At 41.5% G+C, this 15,471-nt stretch overlaps 1 protein-coding gene across 15 annotated transcripts in view; it reads right to left on the bottom strand.

The window, feature by feature from the left end:
• The window catches only part of abi1a (abl-interactor 1a), a 113,728-nt gene that overhangs the window by 85,401 nt on the left and 12,856 nt on the right, over positions 1–15,471 (bottom strand). The window lies entirely within an intron of this gene.

Genomic DNA, 15,471 nt, shown 5'->3' with positions numbered 1-15,471 from the left:
CCAGGTATAAAGGTGATTGACCTCCAGTCCCCCTGGCTTTAAGGATCGGTCTACCAGCAGAGGCATGCTCGTATTCTTTTGTTAATAAAAGCCTACTTGTTATAAGTTTAACTCTTAGTCTTCTGGAGTTATTGATGGCGCATCAGGTAACAAGATTCAGACAGAACCCCCTGACAGAATAGATGATTAACTAACCTTGTCTGGAGATATTTCTGTCCTGCTGACCTTTTGATTGTCCTTGTGCAAACTCTTAATTTGTTTAAAATCTTAATTTGTTTAAAATAATACAATACCATTACACGTGATTTATGGAACGCTTGCTTGTTTGAGTGTATAAATATGCTGCATTCGCCAATGTCCTTTAGTGATGTTGGCCTAGCCTTTGTCCAGGCAGCTCTCTCCTTGTGCAAGTAAAAATTAAACTGACAATCTGATGGTACTGCTTGTGTTTTAGAGTCTTACTCGGAGTCGAGATTTCGACAGTACGCACACCAAAAAAAGTGTCGAGAAACTCTTAACTGCAGCTAATTTTCAAATGTAACTGAAGTTTACAGTTCTCAAAAGAAAATTTGCTTTTTCGTTCATGTTTGAGCAAACCATGGGCCACTGACTCTCAATGCTGCTACTCCCAGAGTCTATCAGCAGAAGATGCTACCATATATACAGAGCTTTCCCCATGTCAGAAGAACCTCCAAGTGCAGTAAGCATTGCAATTAAATTATCTTGTGTTTATTCAATGCAGATCACAATGGGTTAAACTCAGCAAGTGTGCCAGCCAATATGCACTGGATAGATGGAGGAACAAGGTGCTGTAGTACAGTACAAACCCCTGTGATTGAAGCAAGTTGCAGTCCAACATAGTTACTGACTGAACACCAAATGAATACAAAGAAATCCTATAAAGGGGTACAATTAATTATTTACTACACAAACTCTATAATCCAAAAAATAAAAGTCAATTAAGTTACATACACGCACACACACAAAATATCTCAGAGTACTACACATGACGTCCTACCAAAGACAAACGCAATGTTATCTTCAAGTATTGGGGAACAAGTATTAAACAATGATTCTTTTCAAGCCAGTAAGCACTATCGGAGCAGAAAGATACTGAATTAAGACTGAACACAACTTAAGAAAAAAAAAAGCACACATTTCAGTCATTTCTTCAACTTCAAGGCAGTCTCTTGATTAGGCACAGTTCCCAAAGGTGTAGGCAGGTCTCCAGTAAGTCACCCAGGAGAACCTCCTCCTTTATGCATGCCTGACAAGCTATTGAACCCTGGGGGTGAAGAGAGCAATGAGAGACAAAGAAATTGAAACCAAGCCTGATCACTTCACTCTCGCTCATTGGAGTCACGAGATAGTGATTGGACAATGACATTTTGGCTGATCTTTCTCCTCCCTAGACGAGTGACACCAATGCTTACTGTAGTGACCCTGCTGCCACCCTGGTTAACGACTAAAAGCACAAACCACAACTCAAACCTTAGATGTTCCTGATCTGTATGCACTAGAGTCAGTCATTGCGGCACAGGAGGCCATTCGAGTCTGTGCCGGCTCTCTGTAGAGCAATAGGCAGTCCCATTCCTCCGCTCTATCCCCGTAGCCTGCAGTTTATTTTCCTTAAGTGCCTATCCAATTTGCTTCTGAAATCACTGATCATCTCCACTTCCACCACCATCAGCAACGAGTTCCAGGTCCTCACCACTCGCTGTGTAAAAAAGTTCTTCCTCACATACCCCCTATATCTCTTGCCTAAAACCTTAAATCTGTGCCCCCTAGTCCTTGTACCATCAACTAATGGGAACAGCCTTTCTCTGTCTACCTTATCCAATCCCATCATAATCTTGAACTCCTCTATCAAATCTCCCCTCAACCTCCTTTGCTCCAACGATAACAACCCCAGCTTCTCCAACCTAACCTTGTAGCTAAAATCTCTCATCCCTGGAACCATTCTGGTAAATCTCCTCTGCACCCACTCTAGGACCTTCACATCCTTCCTAAAGTGTGGTGACCAGAACTGGACGCAATACTCTAGTTGTGGCCTAACCAGTGATGTATAAAGGTTCAGGCATAACATCCCTGCTTTTCTACTCGATACCTCCATTTATGCAGCCCAAGATCCCATATGCTTTGCCAACTACTCTCTCACTATGTCCTGCCACCTTCAAAGATTTAAGCACATGAACCCCCATGTCCCTCTGTCCTTGCACACTCTTTAGAATGGTGCAATTATGTTTATATTGCCTCTCTCTATCCCTTCTGCCAAAATGCATCACCTCACACTTCTCTATTAAATTCCATCTGCCACTTGTCTGCCCATTCTGCTAGCCTTTCTATGTCCTGTTGCAGTCGATTGGTATCCTCCTCGCTGTTTGTCACACCTTCAAGTTTGGTATCATTGGCAAATTTTGAAATTTTACTTTGTATTCCAATATCCAAGTCATTTATATGTAACAAAAAAAGCAGTGGTCCTAGCACTGACCCTTGGGGAACACCACTGTCTACCATCCTCCAGTCTGAAAAACAACCATTTACCACAACTCGCTGTTTTCTGTCCTTGAGCCAATTTCTTATCCAAGCTGACACTGACCCTCAATTTTGTTAACCAGCCTTTTGTGGTACTTTGGCAAACGTTTTCTTAAAATCCGTAGCATCCACTGCATTCCCTTCATCAAAAAATTCAATTAGATTAGTCAAACACGATCTGCCTTTTACAAATCTGTGCTGGCTCTCCTTAATTAACTTGAACCTCTCCAAGTGCCTGTTAATTTTTTCCCTGATTATTGTTTCTAAAACCTTACCCATCACGGATATTAAATTGACCGGCCTGTAGTTACTCGGGTTGTCCTTACACCCTTTCTTGAACAATGGTGTCAAATTTGCCACTTTCCAATCTTCCGGCACCTCCCCCATATCTAGGGAAGATTGGAAGATTATGGCAAGCCCTTCCACTATCTCCAACCCCACTTCCCTTAGCAACCTGCGATGCAAGCCATCGTGATGCAAGCCAGGTGACTTATCCACTCTAAACATATTCAGCCTTTCCAGTACATCCTGCCCATCAATTTTCGCCCATCAATTTTCACCCATCCATTACCTCTACCATTTCCGCTTCTACCGATATTTTGTCAGCATCCTTAGTAAACACCGATACAAAGTACTCATTAAGTATTCTAGCCTCGACCTGCGCCTCTAAGCATATACAGGTAGACTATCCTTTATCCAAAAACCTCGGGACCAGCCGAGTTTCGGATAAAGGAGAATTTCGGATTTCGGAAGGTGGGTCGGCGGGGGGTCGTGCGCACGACTTACGCTGACGCTCAGCGTAAGTCAGTCGGGGTACGCGGGGGGTGGGGGCGGTCGTCGGGGCCGGCGGGGTCCGCGGGGGGGGGGGGGGGGAAGGTCGGCGGTTGTCGGGGCCGGGGGGGTCGGCGGTTGTCGGGGCCGGCGGGGTCCGCGGGGGGGGGTCGGCGGTTGTCGGGGCTGGCGGGGTCGGCGGTTGTCGGGGCCGTGCGCACGACTTACCCTTTATCCGAACTTCCAAAACTGGAACCCTCTAAAAACCGAAGGTTTTTTCGTTCGTACGCACGACTTACGCTGAACGAAAAAACCTTCGGTTTTTAGAGGGTTTCGGAAGTCCGGATAAAGGGTAGTCTACCTGTATCACCTTCTTCAGCCCCAATAGGTCACACCCCACTTCTTACTATTTACATGCCGGTAGAAGACTTTTGGATTTCCTTTTATGTTAACTGTCATTCTATTCTCATATTCTCTCTTCACCAGTCTTATTTTCCTCTTCACTTCCCCTCTCAACTTATTATATTTGGTCTGGTTCGCCCTTGAAGAATTCACCTGGCATGCATCATACACCCTCCTTTTTTGTTTCATCATATTCTCTACCTTCCTCGTCATCCAATCCAAGGAGCCCTGGCTTTGGTACCCCTACCTTTCCCTCTTGTTGGAATGTACCTAGCCTGTACCTGAAACAACATCTCATTAAAGATCACCCATTGTTCCGTTAGTTTTTCCTGTCAATCTTTGGTTCCATTATACACAGGCTAGATCCCCTCTCATCCCATTGAAGTTAGCCCTCTTCCAATTTAGAAGTTCTACCGTAGATTGCTCCTTGCTCTTCTCCATTGCTAACCTAAACCTTGATACGATGATCACTCTTACCCAAGTGTCCTCCCACAGACACTTGCTCCACCTCATTCCCCAGCACCAGATCCAGCAATGCCTCCTTCTTAGTTAGGCCAAGAACATACTGGTCAAGGAAGTTTTCCTGAACACATTTCAGAAATTCCTCCCCCTCCTTCCGATATTTGGGTAATTAAAGTTCCCCAATACCACCACTAGTTCTTGCACATCTGATTTCCCCTGCAGATTTGCTCCTCTAACTCTCACTATTTGGAGGCCTATAGAATACCCCCAATAGCATTATCATACCCTTTTTGCTTCTAACCAAATGGATTCGGTCCTTGCCCCCTCAAGGACAGCCTCTCTTTCCAACACTAATCTTCTCTAATCAGTACTGCCACCCCACCTCCCTTTTTTCTTTCCCTATCTTTTATGAACACCTTGTATCCGTGAATATTAAGTGCCCAGTCCTCACCATTTTTAAGCCACGTTTCCGTTATTGCCACATCATATTCCCACATGGCTAATTGTGCTTGTAGCTCACCAACCTTATTCACCACACTTTGTGCATTTACATACATACATTCCAAGCCTGTCTTTGTATTCCACGTAGTCCTTCTTAGTCTTGCTTCTCTAGTACTATCCAACACTCTCCCTCCTTTATGCACCTTATTCCTCTTATCTACTTCTATATGCTGGTGCCCACCCACCTGCCAATTTAGTTTAAACCCTCCCCACTATATGGCGTAATAGTGAGCCATACACCCGAAAGCCCTACACCCAGAAAGCCCACCAAATTTATCTTTGACAAGGTTGATTACAACAACAAAAATCTTGGTTATCCTACAAATTGTTTAAACAAATTTAGATAATAGAGCTTCTGCAAGAATACTCCACACACAAGCAGCTCAAGAAAACTGCTGCAGTTTGACAGAGTTGGGTGCAGTCACCCCACTCCATGACTCAATGAGTCCAGTATAACAATGAGTGCTGCATTGTTAGAACCATTAAACTGAGGCCCCCAACTGCCTGTTCCATCAGTTCAGATGGACATTAAAAGATTCCATGCTATTCAAAAAGGAGCAGCAGTGAGTGCTCCCAGTATTCTGGATGACATTCATCCTTTAGACACCAAAAACAGTTATTAATTCATCTTATTGCTGTTTGTGGAACCTTGGGTGCACAAAAAGTACAGGTTTCCTCCAAAATCATGCACACAACAGCACAGAAACAGGCGACTTAGCCCACCAAAGAGGTGGTTAGAAAAAGAATCTCTACACAGAAAGTAGTTAGAACATGGAATTTTGCATATTCCAGTTTGTAAGATAGATAACATTTACTAAACAAAGTCTTACACATGGATTAAAATGTTGTGAAAATCACTGAAGATGTCAAAATGCAAGTACACGTCAGCAAAAATATTAAGATTGCATCTGTGATAATCTATTGTAAATGCAGCATTCAATAAAAAGTGGCATTTGTTATTGTTTTAAAATTTTGTTTTAAGTGACAAGGAGACAAAATGGCCCAAATTCTCACAAGAGGGTAAAAATTACAAATAATTTAATCACAGCACATTGCTATCAACCTAGGGAGATATCAGACAACTTATTCCTAGCCTGCTCAGAAGTCGCTTTTTTTTTTTTTTTTTAAACTTGCTATTCCGACAAGAGGATAATCTAAAACTTGCATTTATATTGGCCCGGAATTTGTGGTCAGGACGACTGCGAATTGGCAGCAGTTGCCATCATTCCACCTTAGAAACCGACGGCAACTTCAGCATCTGGCGCATGCAGAAATCCTGAAGTTGCGGTTTGTCAGCGACGGCTCCGAAACAGGCTGCGCTGTGCCCACCCCACGCCCTATCGAGCCAGCAATCTGTGTGATCACCCAAATCAGGGAAACCGACGAAAACTTTGGCTCTTCCGCAGTAAGTACGCGGTTAAATTCCCCACTAAAAGTTAGACCCAAAGGGATTAGGTGTAACTGGGGTTTTGACAGTTATTACTGCTAAAATATTATGGGCCTAGAACACTAATTAAAATTTTATGCAGTGAAATTTGTCCATTTTAATAAAAATTTAAATTTAAACGTTCCAAAATATTTATTTATTTATTTTTTTATTTAAATAAAGTTTGTCCACCTTTATTTCAGGTTTGCCTCCCCACAAGAGCCCCAATCTTTCTTTTGCTAACATTTTTAAAAAGTTAGAATTTTAAGAGCTTACTCACTTCCTTATTTGCTGTCTGAGAGAATTCTGCCTTTTGATTGGCTGCTTCGACAGCCTGTTGCCATCACAGCAGTTTGCACAAGGGAATCCCCACTGCACTGCGTCGATTTGAATTGAAGGTTGGAAAACCCAAAGTTCTCAACACAGGGATCACAAGATCCTTGTGCAAAGCATAATACCTTCTCTTCACTGTTGACCACAAATTCCAGGCCATCGGGTCCTTCACCACCTCAGGATGTCCCAAAGCGTTTTAAAGCCAATGAAGTACAGTCACTGTTGTAATGTCAGGAACGTGGCAGCCAATTTGTGCACAGCAAGCTCCCACACACAACAATGTGATAATGACCAGATATGAAAATGACCAGATAATCCTAGTTAGTGATTTGGTCGAGGGCTATATATTGGCCAGGACACCAGGGAGAACTCCCCTGATCTTCAAAATACTGCTGTGGGATCTTTCATGTCCACCTGAGGGGGGAGAAGAGGCCTTGATTTAACATTGCAGCCCAAAAGCAGACACTTCCGACAGTGTAGTACTCCCTCAGGGCCGCACTGGAGTGTCAGCCTGGATTGTGCTCAAGTCTCTAAAGTGAGACTTGATCCCACAACCTTCTGACTCGGAAGAGAGTGCTACCACTAAAGATACAGCTGACACCAAAAAACAATGAAATTAATTGCAAAGCGAACACAGGGGTGGGGGGGGGGGAGTTTCAATATTCCAGCGGTGGAGTGAAAAGACCAGGAGCAACAGAAAAAGGGTCGAAATTACAGGTAATGCCAGGATAATTCAGCAACCAAGTTATAAAAGGAGATGACGGCAGAGAAAAAAAGAGAACTTTCCTTTCAAAGTTCTTACTCAACCTTATTGATTTTCTTTAATCCTAATATGCAAGTTTTTCAGCCTTCACAGAGATTAGTCATTTCAGCTGTCTGTCTTCCTTCTCAGCCACTCATTTGTTACAAAAAGAGGCATGCATTCCACAACAGCTCCATTCACATCAATGGAACCTTCATTTCAGGCCAACATGGGGGTTAACCCAAAGCTACTCGAGAGACTGAGGCTAAAATCCATGTGTCTTAAATCCACGTGTCTTAAGGCAGTGCGTTCGGTCACCTTATATTTAATATAAAAGCCAAGTTAGCTTTATATAAAATCATCGAATTTTACAACACAGAAGGGGCCATTCAGCCCATCAGCTCTTTGAAAGAGCTGCCCAATTTAGTCCCATACCTCAGCTTCCCCGCCCCCCACATTACCCTTCAAATCAGTCCTCTTCAAATACATGTCCAATTGCCTTTTGAAAGTTCCTGTGGAATCTGATTCAACCACCCTTTAAGTAAGTGTGTTCCAGATCATAGTAACCCTCTGGGGAAAAAAATTCTCATGTCCCCTTTAGTTCTTTTGCCCATTATTTTAAGTCTCTGACTTCTGGTTATCGACCCACTTGCTAGAGGAAACAGTTTCTCCCTACTTGCTCTATCAAAACCCCTCATTATTTTGAATATCACTATTAGGTCTTCCCATAACCTTCTCTGCTCTAAGGAGAACAATCGCAGCTTCTCCAATCTCCCCCTCTTCTCTGAGATCATCCTGGTAAACCTCCTCTGCACCCTCTTCAAAGCCTTGACATCCTTCCTAAAGTGTGGTGCCCAAAAATGGACAATACAACAGCTGAGGCCGAACCAGTGATTTGTAACGGTTTAGCATGACTTCCTTGTTTTTGTATTCAGTGCCCTTATTTACAAATCTAAGTATCTCATGCACTCTCTTAACTGCCTTATCAATTTGCCCTGCCACCTTCAAGGATTTGCAAATATGCACCCCCAGGTCCCTCTGCTCTTGCAACCCCCTCAAAATAGTACCATTTAGATTATACTGCGTCTCCATGATGTTCCTCCCAAAGTGCATCACTTCACACTTATCCACATTAAATCTGCCAGATTTAACCAGCCTGTCTATGTCCTCCTGAAATCTGCTATTTTGCTCACTGTTTACATTTTGTACCCTCCACAAACTTCAAAAATTATACTCCTTACACCCAAGTCTAAGTCACTTACGTATAACAAGAAAAGCAACTGTCCCAATACCAACCCCTGGGGGATTACTTTGAACAAGTAACCCGAGACTTCCCCTTCTCCAAGGCTCATGAAACTAATGGCATTGAATAAATTGCAAATAGTCTCAGCAAGAATAATAGGTGGCAACAAATGGGGAAAAAAACCTGGCTGGGAGGGCGCACTGGTCAATGAAGTTAAGATGATGGGCATAGGAATAGAAAGTGGACTTGACTGTGAAAATACATTGCACAATGTAACAAAATATGAACACAATGAATGGACACGATGTTAAAACAGGACCAGATAATTCACAGGCCGCGGCATGGAAAAATCCCACAATGCATTACTAAGTGCCTCCCCTTGCAGGAAACAGCGTACAAGCGTCTGGAGGAAAGTCGTCGTCGATTCATCATGAGCTTTGGTTGAAACCATAATCTAAACTAAATTTAACTGCCAACTCAATGGCTGAATTGGATGTTGCAATGAGGTTATTTTCAGTCTGTATTATGTGCATGTGGCACAGGGAGTAAGATGCAAAGACTGGCTGGCCCTGCCCAGCAAGGTCAGAAGCTTGGATTGCAGGGACCAAACACCAACGGAGGGAGTGGGTGTAATTACATGCTTTATCCATTAATCCAATTAGATGGCCGAATCTGGGAGAATTTTTCTGTCCCATCACAAAATCAGATAGATTGAAGCAACAGAGCATGCCATGACTTCCCATTTGTAAGTGCCCCCACTGCCAATCTAGTATTGAATTCAGAAGATGACAGCCTAAAGCTGAATTTTGGGAGCTATGGTCCACCAGTATGACATGCACAAAGTGTCAGTGGTGCATCCTTGGAGGTTGCTATTTGATTAAGCCTCTTCATTTAAGCAAGATCCAAATACACGGTATAAGTTGGAAAATGCAGCATAATTCAAGCTCCAAAGAGGGAAAGAAGTCACTGGAAAAGTTATTTGGAAGCATTAACAGTTATGGACAAGTTTACTGTGTCTGACTGGTTACTCTACCTATCCCCCAGCATTTAATGATATTGTGGAAAGTAAAATGCTCGCTCAAAGCACTGAGTATTTTGCAGGCATTTGATTGGTTCTTTGAGAGTTGGTGGCTCCCATTGGACAGTGGTAGTTTTTCTTGCCCGTTTAGTACCACAGTTAACCAATACAAACAGAATGATGGCACTTACATGATTAACGTGTCACAATGGAAGTAACAGTCCAGGTGCGACATCCTGCAGGTGCACACTACAAGCTAGGGGGTAGTTTCCGCTCTGGGAGGAATTGGCGATCCGGGCACAAAATTGCTCTAATTTTCTGAATTTTTGCTCAAGCTTCCACTCAAACTCATTTGCATATCACAGAACACAAACTCTTCCACGAACCAGCACAATCAAGCAGCGTCTTACGACGCAATTGTTTTTTCTTCTTGCATTAAAAAAAAAATTCCTTGATATATTTAAAGGTAACCTGGTGCAGTTTGATTAATACAGCTGAAAATGGGTTTATCACTTGAGTAACCTGATTCTAGTTAACAAAAAATGATTTAAAAAAACTATAAAGAACCATTTACAGTAAACTCTCGTTTAAACGACACCGAAATATCCGGAATTCTCTAATAACCGGCAAAATTCAGGAGTAGGTTCAGGAACCCAAAGGTAGGTTTTACTGTATATTTGCGGCCGGGTAACCGGGGCTCCAGCACCTGCGGCCGGGTAACCGGGGCTCCAGCACCTGCGGCCGGGTAACGGTGGTCTCGTACCTTGGTAGGTATGCCTCTCCGTTACCCAGAAATTTTAATCAACCAGCACCATCCCGGTCCCATAGGTGCCGATATGAAAGAGTTTACTGTACTAGTTTCATTGGTGTACAGTAGTCAGTTTCTTAATAACTTAAGATTTAAAAAATTTTTTTTTTTTTTTTTATAAATGGTTCTATTAGCACCCTTGCACCTAAAAAAAAAGCTTAAAGGCCTACAAAGGGGTGCAGTTAGCAGAAACTCCAGGGAGATTAATTCCACCTGGGGGCGGAGCCAGCTTCCAGTGCTATTTTTTTTTAAACCAGCGCGCAAACGACGGCAGAAATTATTTGAGCTGGATGTCATTTCCACTTGAAATTCCTCGATCTTCTGCAGCTGGTTTGGCCAATTTTGGGCTAGTTGCGCACCTAGCGGAAACACTACCCCTTGATCTTTAACTATATTGATCGTGCAGAATAAGCAATATTTCAATTATTCTGTTACTTCGATAGTGATGCAAAACTGGCGTTTGATTTTTTTTTAAATCAAGCTTTAACCTGACTGTAGAGCGAGAACCACCACCATTTCCTGATTTGTAACAATTCTGATAAATCAATGTCGAAAACAGATCAATTGAATTTATCTTTAAAATGTAAACTATGTTTGTTTCACTGCACTAAATATAGGAACTATGCATACGTGATTAATGTATACGCATACTTACTGAAAAATGTACCAAATAAAGTGTCAAACTTCTCCCAACCCCCACTACCAAATGTAAATTGAGTGGGACTAGGACTGCAACCAAAACTCTCCCATCACATCCAAATTCCCTCTGGTTAATTCTTCAAATTTTTACAGAATTCTTCTGTGTGAAGCATCATGCCATATAAATAGAAAGCTTATGTATCAAATATTTTGAAATATAGTTGGACAAATCAGACCCACTTTGAGCCATAAATGTTGGCACTTCAGACTTGTTTCACTAGCACAACAGTGAGGATTGCATACGATGAAGTACGACTTGTTCCCCAGTTGGCTCAGGAGGTAAATAAAGCAAGCATGTAGCGGAGCCATGTTGGAGAGAGTCCCAAGTCTGATTCGTGATCTGTACTGAGTTAGCTGGGGTGGCAGAAAGGGTGCTAGTTTTGTTCTGTGCCCTTGGGCTGCAAAAGGAAACAGCCAGTTGGAGTTTCTGCTCCTGCTATCCAACAATCTGGGAGATGTTTGTGTACCCAGGTGGCTTCCGCAGGCATGTGAACTGCTTAAGGCAACTGCCAGATGGGGAATAGCATAGATAATGCGAGCCCTTCCTGAAGTGCAGGGGGAAAAAAAACCAGACAGCAGTGGTACACTTAGGTGTCACAGTTATGCCATCATGTTATGAATAATGTGGCATTGGAATACTGTAATTCCATGTAATTATTGGTCAGCATTTTGAACTATATAAAATAGGATTTTTATTTTTATGAAGTGATAAACCAGAGAAATCTTGGCAAAGTCAGAGTCAATCATTTCTATTATTTGGCACTATTTTCTAATTAAGTTTGCTTAGTTTGCAGACTCCCTTTGTTTATATTCAAGCTGACAGCAGTGAGACATAGCTGCTCGAACATGTTTAGCTGTAAAATGATCAGTGAAACTGCCTTGTCATTACAAATAATATTCATTTTAGAATGTTAGCGTCGAGGTCTCAGATCCCTGCAATTTTTGCACTACATTAAGCATATGGTTGAAGAAACCACGAGATGCTCTCAAATTGGAATGGGTATGTTAGCTTAATAACTCATTATAGATTGCAGATATTTGTCTAGTATAGTTTCAATTTAAAAAAATACCAAGTCTCTTTTAAATCGAGTTCTCTTATAGCTGTAGTACTACTGGTTACACAGACCACACCAAAAAGAATCAAACACTAATTATGAGCAAGTCTATAGTTCAAGTTTTAATGATTCTCAAACTAAGGGAGATTTACATAATAAAACAGATCACACTAAGTAGTAAGAGAACCAAAATGCCCTCTTTTACAAACTATACCAGCTTTTGCGCAAATATAGCTGTTGAATAGATAATGAATACCCTCTCAATTCTTGAAATAAACACGACACATTAAAGTCTAACGAAAGCTCCTATACACTATTCCTAATGTTAAATAGAATTAGGCATGTACAGAATGCCATAAAAGCATCTGTGGAGCAACGCATACAAGTTTCTCCAAAAACTAAAGTCCAATTTGTCGTGAACAATTTATTTTTTGCATTTCCTTTTGTACTGCAATTGTAGCCAGGTGTTATATGGATAAAGTTACTGTACAATTGGTGTAGCAACAACATGGATTAAGCAATTTGGCCTTTTTGCCGAGACCAGCAAAGTGTGCAGTTTGGTGTCACTAACAGTTCAGGTGTAGTTTACTCTGACGGTATTTATTAAGTCAATGCTCCCAATATGTGGACACAAGAAAACAGCCGCTTCCTATAACCTCTGGTTAATTGAGCATTGTGCAGAAACGCTACTGAAATCCTCAAAAGTGATTGATATTGTAATAAAAATTGTCATACACAACATCAGCTACCTCCTGCATCATGACAATAAAGCTGCTCAATTTTCTTGATCCACCTCATTCTTTTAAGTGTTTAACCTTTTATTTATTTTCTACTTTTGTTATTCAATAATTATCCAAACCTTTCTCCCCAATTTCAGTTCTAGCCTCACATTCATGAAAAAATTAGCTGCCATGACAATTCCTCATACATTTCACAACACAATGGGCCGTATTTTGCAACCCCTACGGGTGCGTACAAAGTATGTACGCGCCCACAGGGGCCGCGCAAGTTCCGGGTTTAGGCATGCGAAGCCCAAGAATCCTCCACATCCCCGGGAGATGGGCCTCTGCAGGTGGAGAGTTGCACTATTTGCCCAAATTCCGCCCGCTGAATGTCTGTGAAATTCTTACGCCTGGTAAAAGCAGTGTACCAGCAAAAAATTTATTTTTCTATTTTTTTTTTTTAATAACTTCTCATTTATACATTAAAAACCCTGTCCAATAAAGGTAAGTTTATTTTTAGTCCCATTAAAACATAATTTCTTAAAAATTAAATTTGTTTAAAATATTTAATTAAAATGGCATTTTAATTAATTTTAAATGTAATGATTTTATTGTGTGTGTGTGTGTGTGTGTGTGTGTGTGTGTGTGTGTGTGTGTGTGTGTGTGTGTGTGTGTGTGTGTGTGTGTGTGTGTGTGTGTGTGTTTTTTTTTTAAAAAGTGATCCCCATTCATACTTATGGGAGCTCCATATGTACGGAATCCCTATAAGTATGAATGGGGATTCCCTTCTTTTATTGCTTGGGCCGGCCCACATGATCCCAGGGGCGCTTGCGAACCACATATGCCCCTGGGATACGTGGGCCTCTGCCCGCACACACCTGGAGAGGCCAAGGATTGCAAGCCTCATACCTCCCGGGCCACCAGGTAAATGCGTTGATTTTTTTTTTTAACAGGTCAGAGGCATCCGCCTGCAGGAAGCAAATTGCAAATTTTGGGCCATTAAAAACAAACCTGGCCATTCATTCTCGTTTCACACAACCATTCCAGAAGCAACACAATGCCAGACCTCAGTTTAAACCCCCACCCAAAACTTGGCAAAATTTCTTCTCTTTCCTTTCCTCCTAACAGAGGGGTCTGTCTCCTTCAGTTTTTTCACCCCCCACCCCCAATTCAGATTGCATGCACAGGTATTCCAATGTCGCTCAAAATCTACAGCATAAAAAAGGCACAAACTGGGAATGTCAACTAGTTGTAGTAGTTGTGCAATATAACAGATTCTAATCATGCTTGCATTTTCTGAATAGAGTGGGTTAGAGGCTTCCTCAGGAGTCTGAACAAAAAGGTCTATGAAATTCAGAGTAAATTCACTTCCCCCTTCCAAAATTTAAATTTATGTGACAACCTGGTATGAAATTCAGCAAGCGTGGTCTCAACTCACCAATTCTACTCTACTCTGCACATTATCTACCACTATTTTGTAACATACGCTGACAAGCTTGCAACTGAAAATTTTATGACACTAAATCAATTCCTTTTCATTGTGTCAGGGCCATACTCATGTGATGCAAACATGGAAACAAAGTAAAAAAAACTTTAATTTCTAGCACCATCACCACCTTGTAGTTATTCCAAACTTTTTCATGCAAAAACAATTAAACTTTAATTACATTAACTACATATGAAATGACCTGGAACATTTGAAATCAAGTTCAAAAAGCAGTTTCAACAGCCACCAGAAATTCTCTGTAATTTGAGTTGGTCCAATTGTACCTCCTATTGTCAGAAATGTTGTAGCTTTTCATTTTTCAGATTTGTTTGGAGCAAAATCAGTTTATAAACTCCAGAAAGTAGTCAGCGTTGGTGCAGTACATCCCCCACCACAGATGGAGGACAAACTTCTGGATTTTAATTGCTCCACCATCGGCAGCCGTGCCTTCAGCTGCCTCGGCTCCAAGCTCTGGATTTCCCTCCCTAAATCCCCCTCTCTCCTCCTCCTTCAAGTCGCTCCTTAAAACCTACCTCTTTGGCTAGGCTTTTGGTTACCTGTCCCACTATCTCGAGGCTTGGTGTCAAATTTTGTTTGATAACACTCCTGTTAAGCACCTTGGGATGTTTTACTATGTTGAAGGCGCTATATAAATGCAAGTTATTGTTGCCCAATTACTGGTTATGTTTGCAGTTGGGAAATGGAGAATAGGGAAGAGAGACAAGAGGCATCGCTGTCAGTAGGACTTCAATAAATCATAAATGATATCTACAAGAAAATGTTCTTACTATTTACACATGTACTCAAATATAGCCGCATAATTATAGATTAGTCATTTCCAATTTGAAAGGTGCTTGTATAGAGCATTTTGAGCTGCAAAACACTAGAAATGAAGTGTTGACAGTTACACGTCTGTCACTGGTAGTGGTGGCTGCAATTACACATTGAAATGTTTTAAAGTGTGATTTTTCTTATAGCATATTGGTGGCATTACATGAAATAAAGGCAATGACAAGCAGGATAAAAATTATAAAACAAATACAAAGCATACTGAATTCCACCTCTAGCATCATGGGTTTACAACTATAATTTGGCTCAATACCAGCAATAGGGATTTTGGGGCTTTTTTGAAGACACATCTTTCCATCAGTAGTTGATTAGCTAAGCACAGGAATGGGATTCCCCCCAAATGACAGAAATCTGTATTCAGTGTAAGCACACAACACATGTTAAGAATTAGTACATTATCATCAATGCATGAAGAGCAA

The sequence above is a fragment of the Somniosus microcephalus genome, chromosome 5 (genome assembly GCF_052327205.1).
Source record: "Somniosus microcephalus isolate GS21.2 chromosome 5, FLI_Smic_1.0, whole genome shotgun sequence".
In the NCBI taxonomy this organism is placed as follows: domain Eukaryota; kingdom Metazoa; phylum Chordata; class Chondrichthyes; order Squaliformes; family Somniosidae; genus Somniosus; species Somniosus microcephalus.
This window is presented reverse-complemented; position numbering and strand designations above follow the sequence as displayed.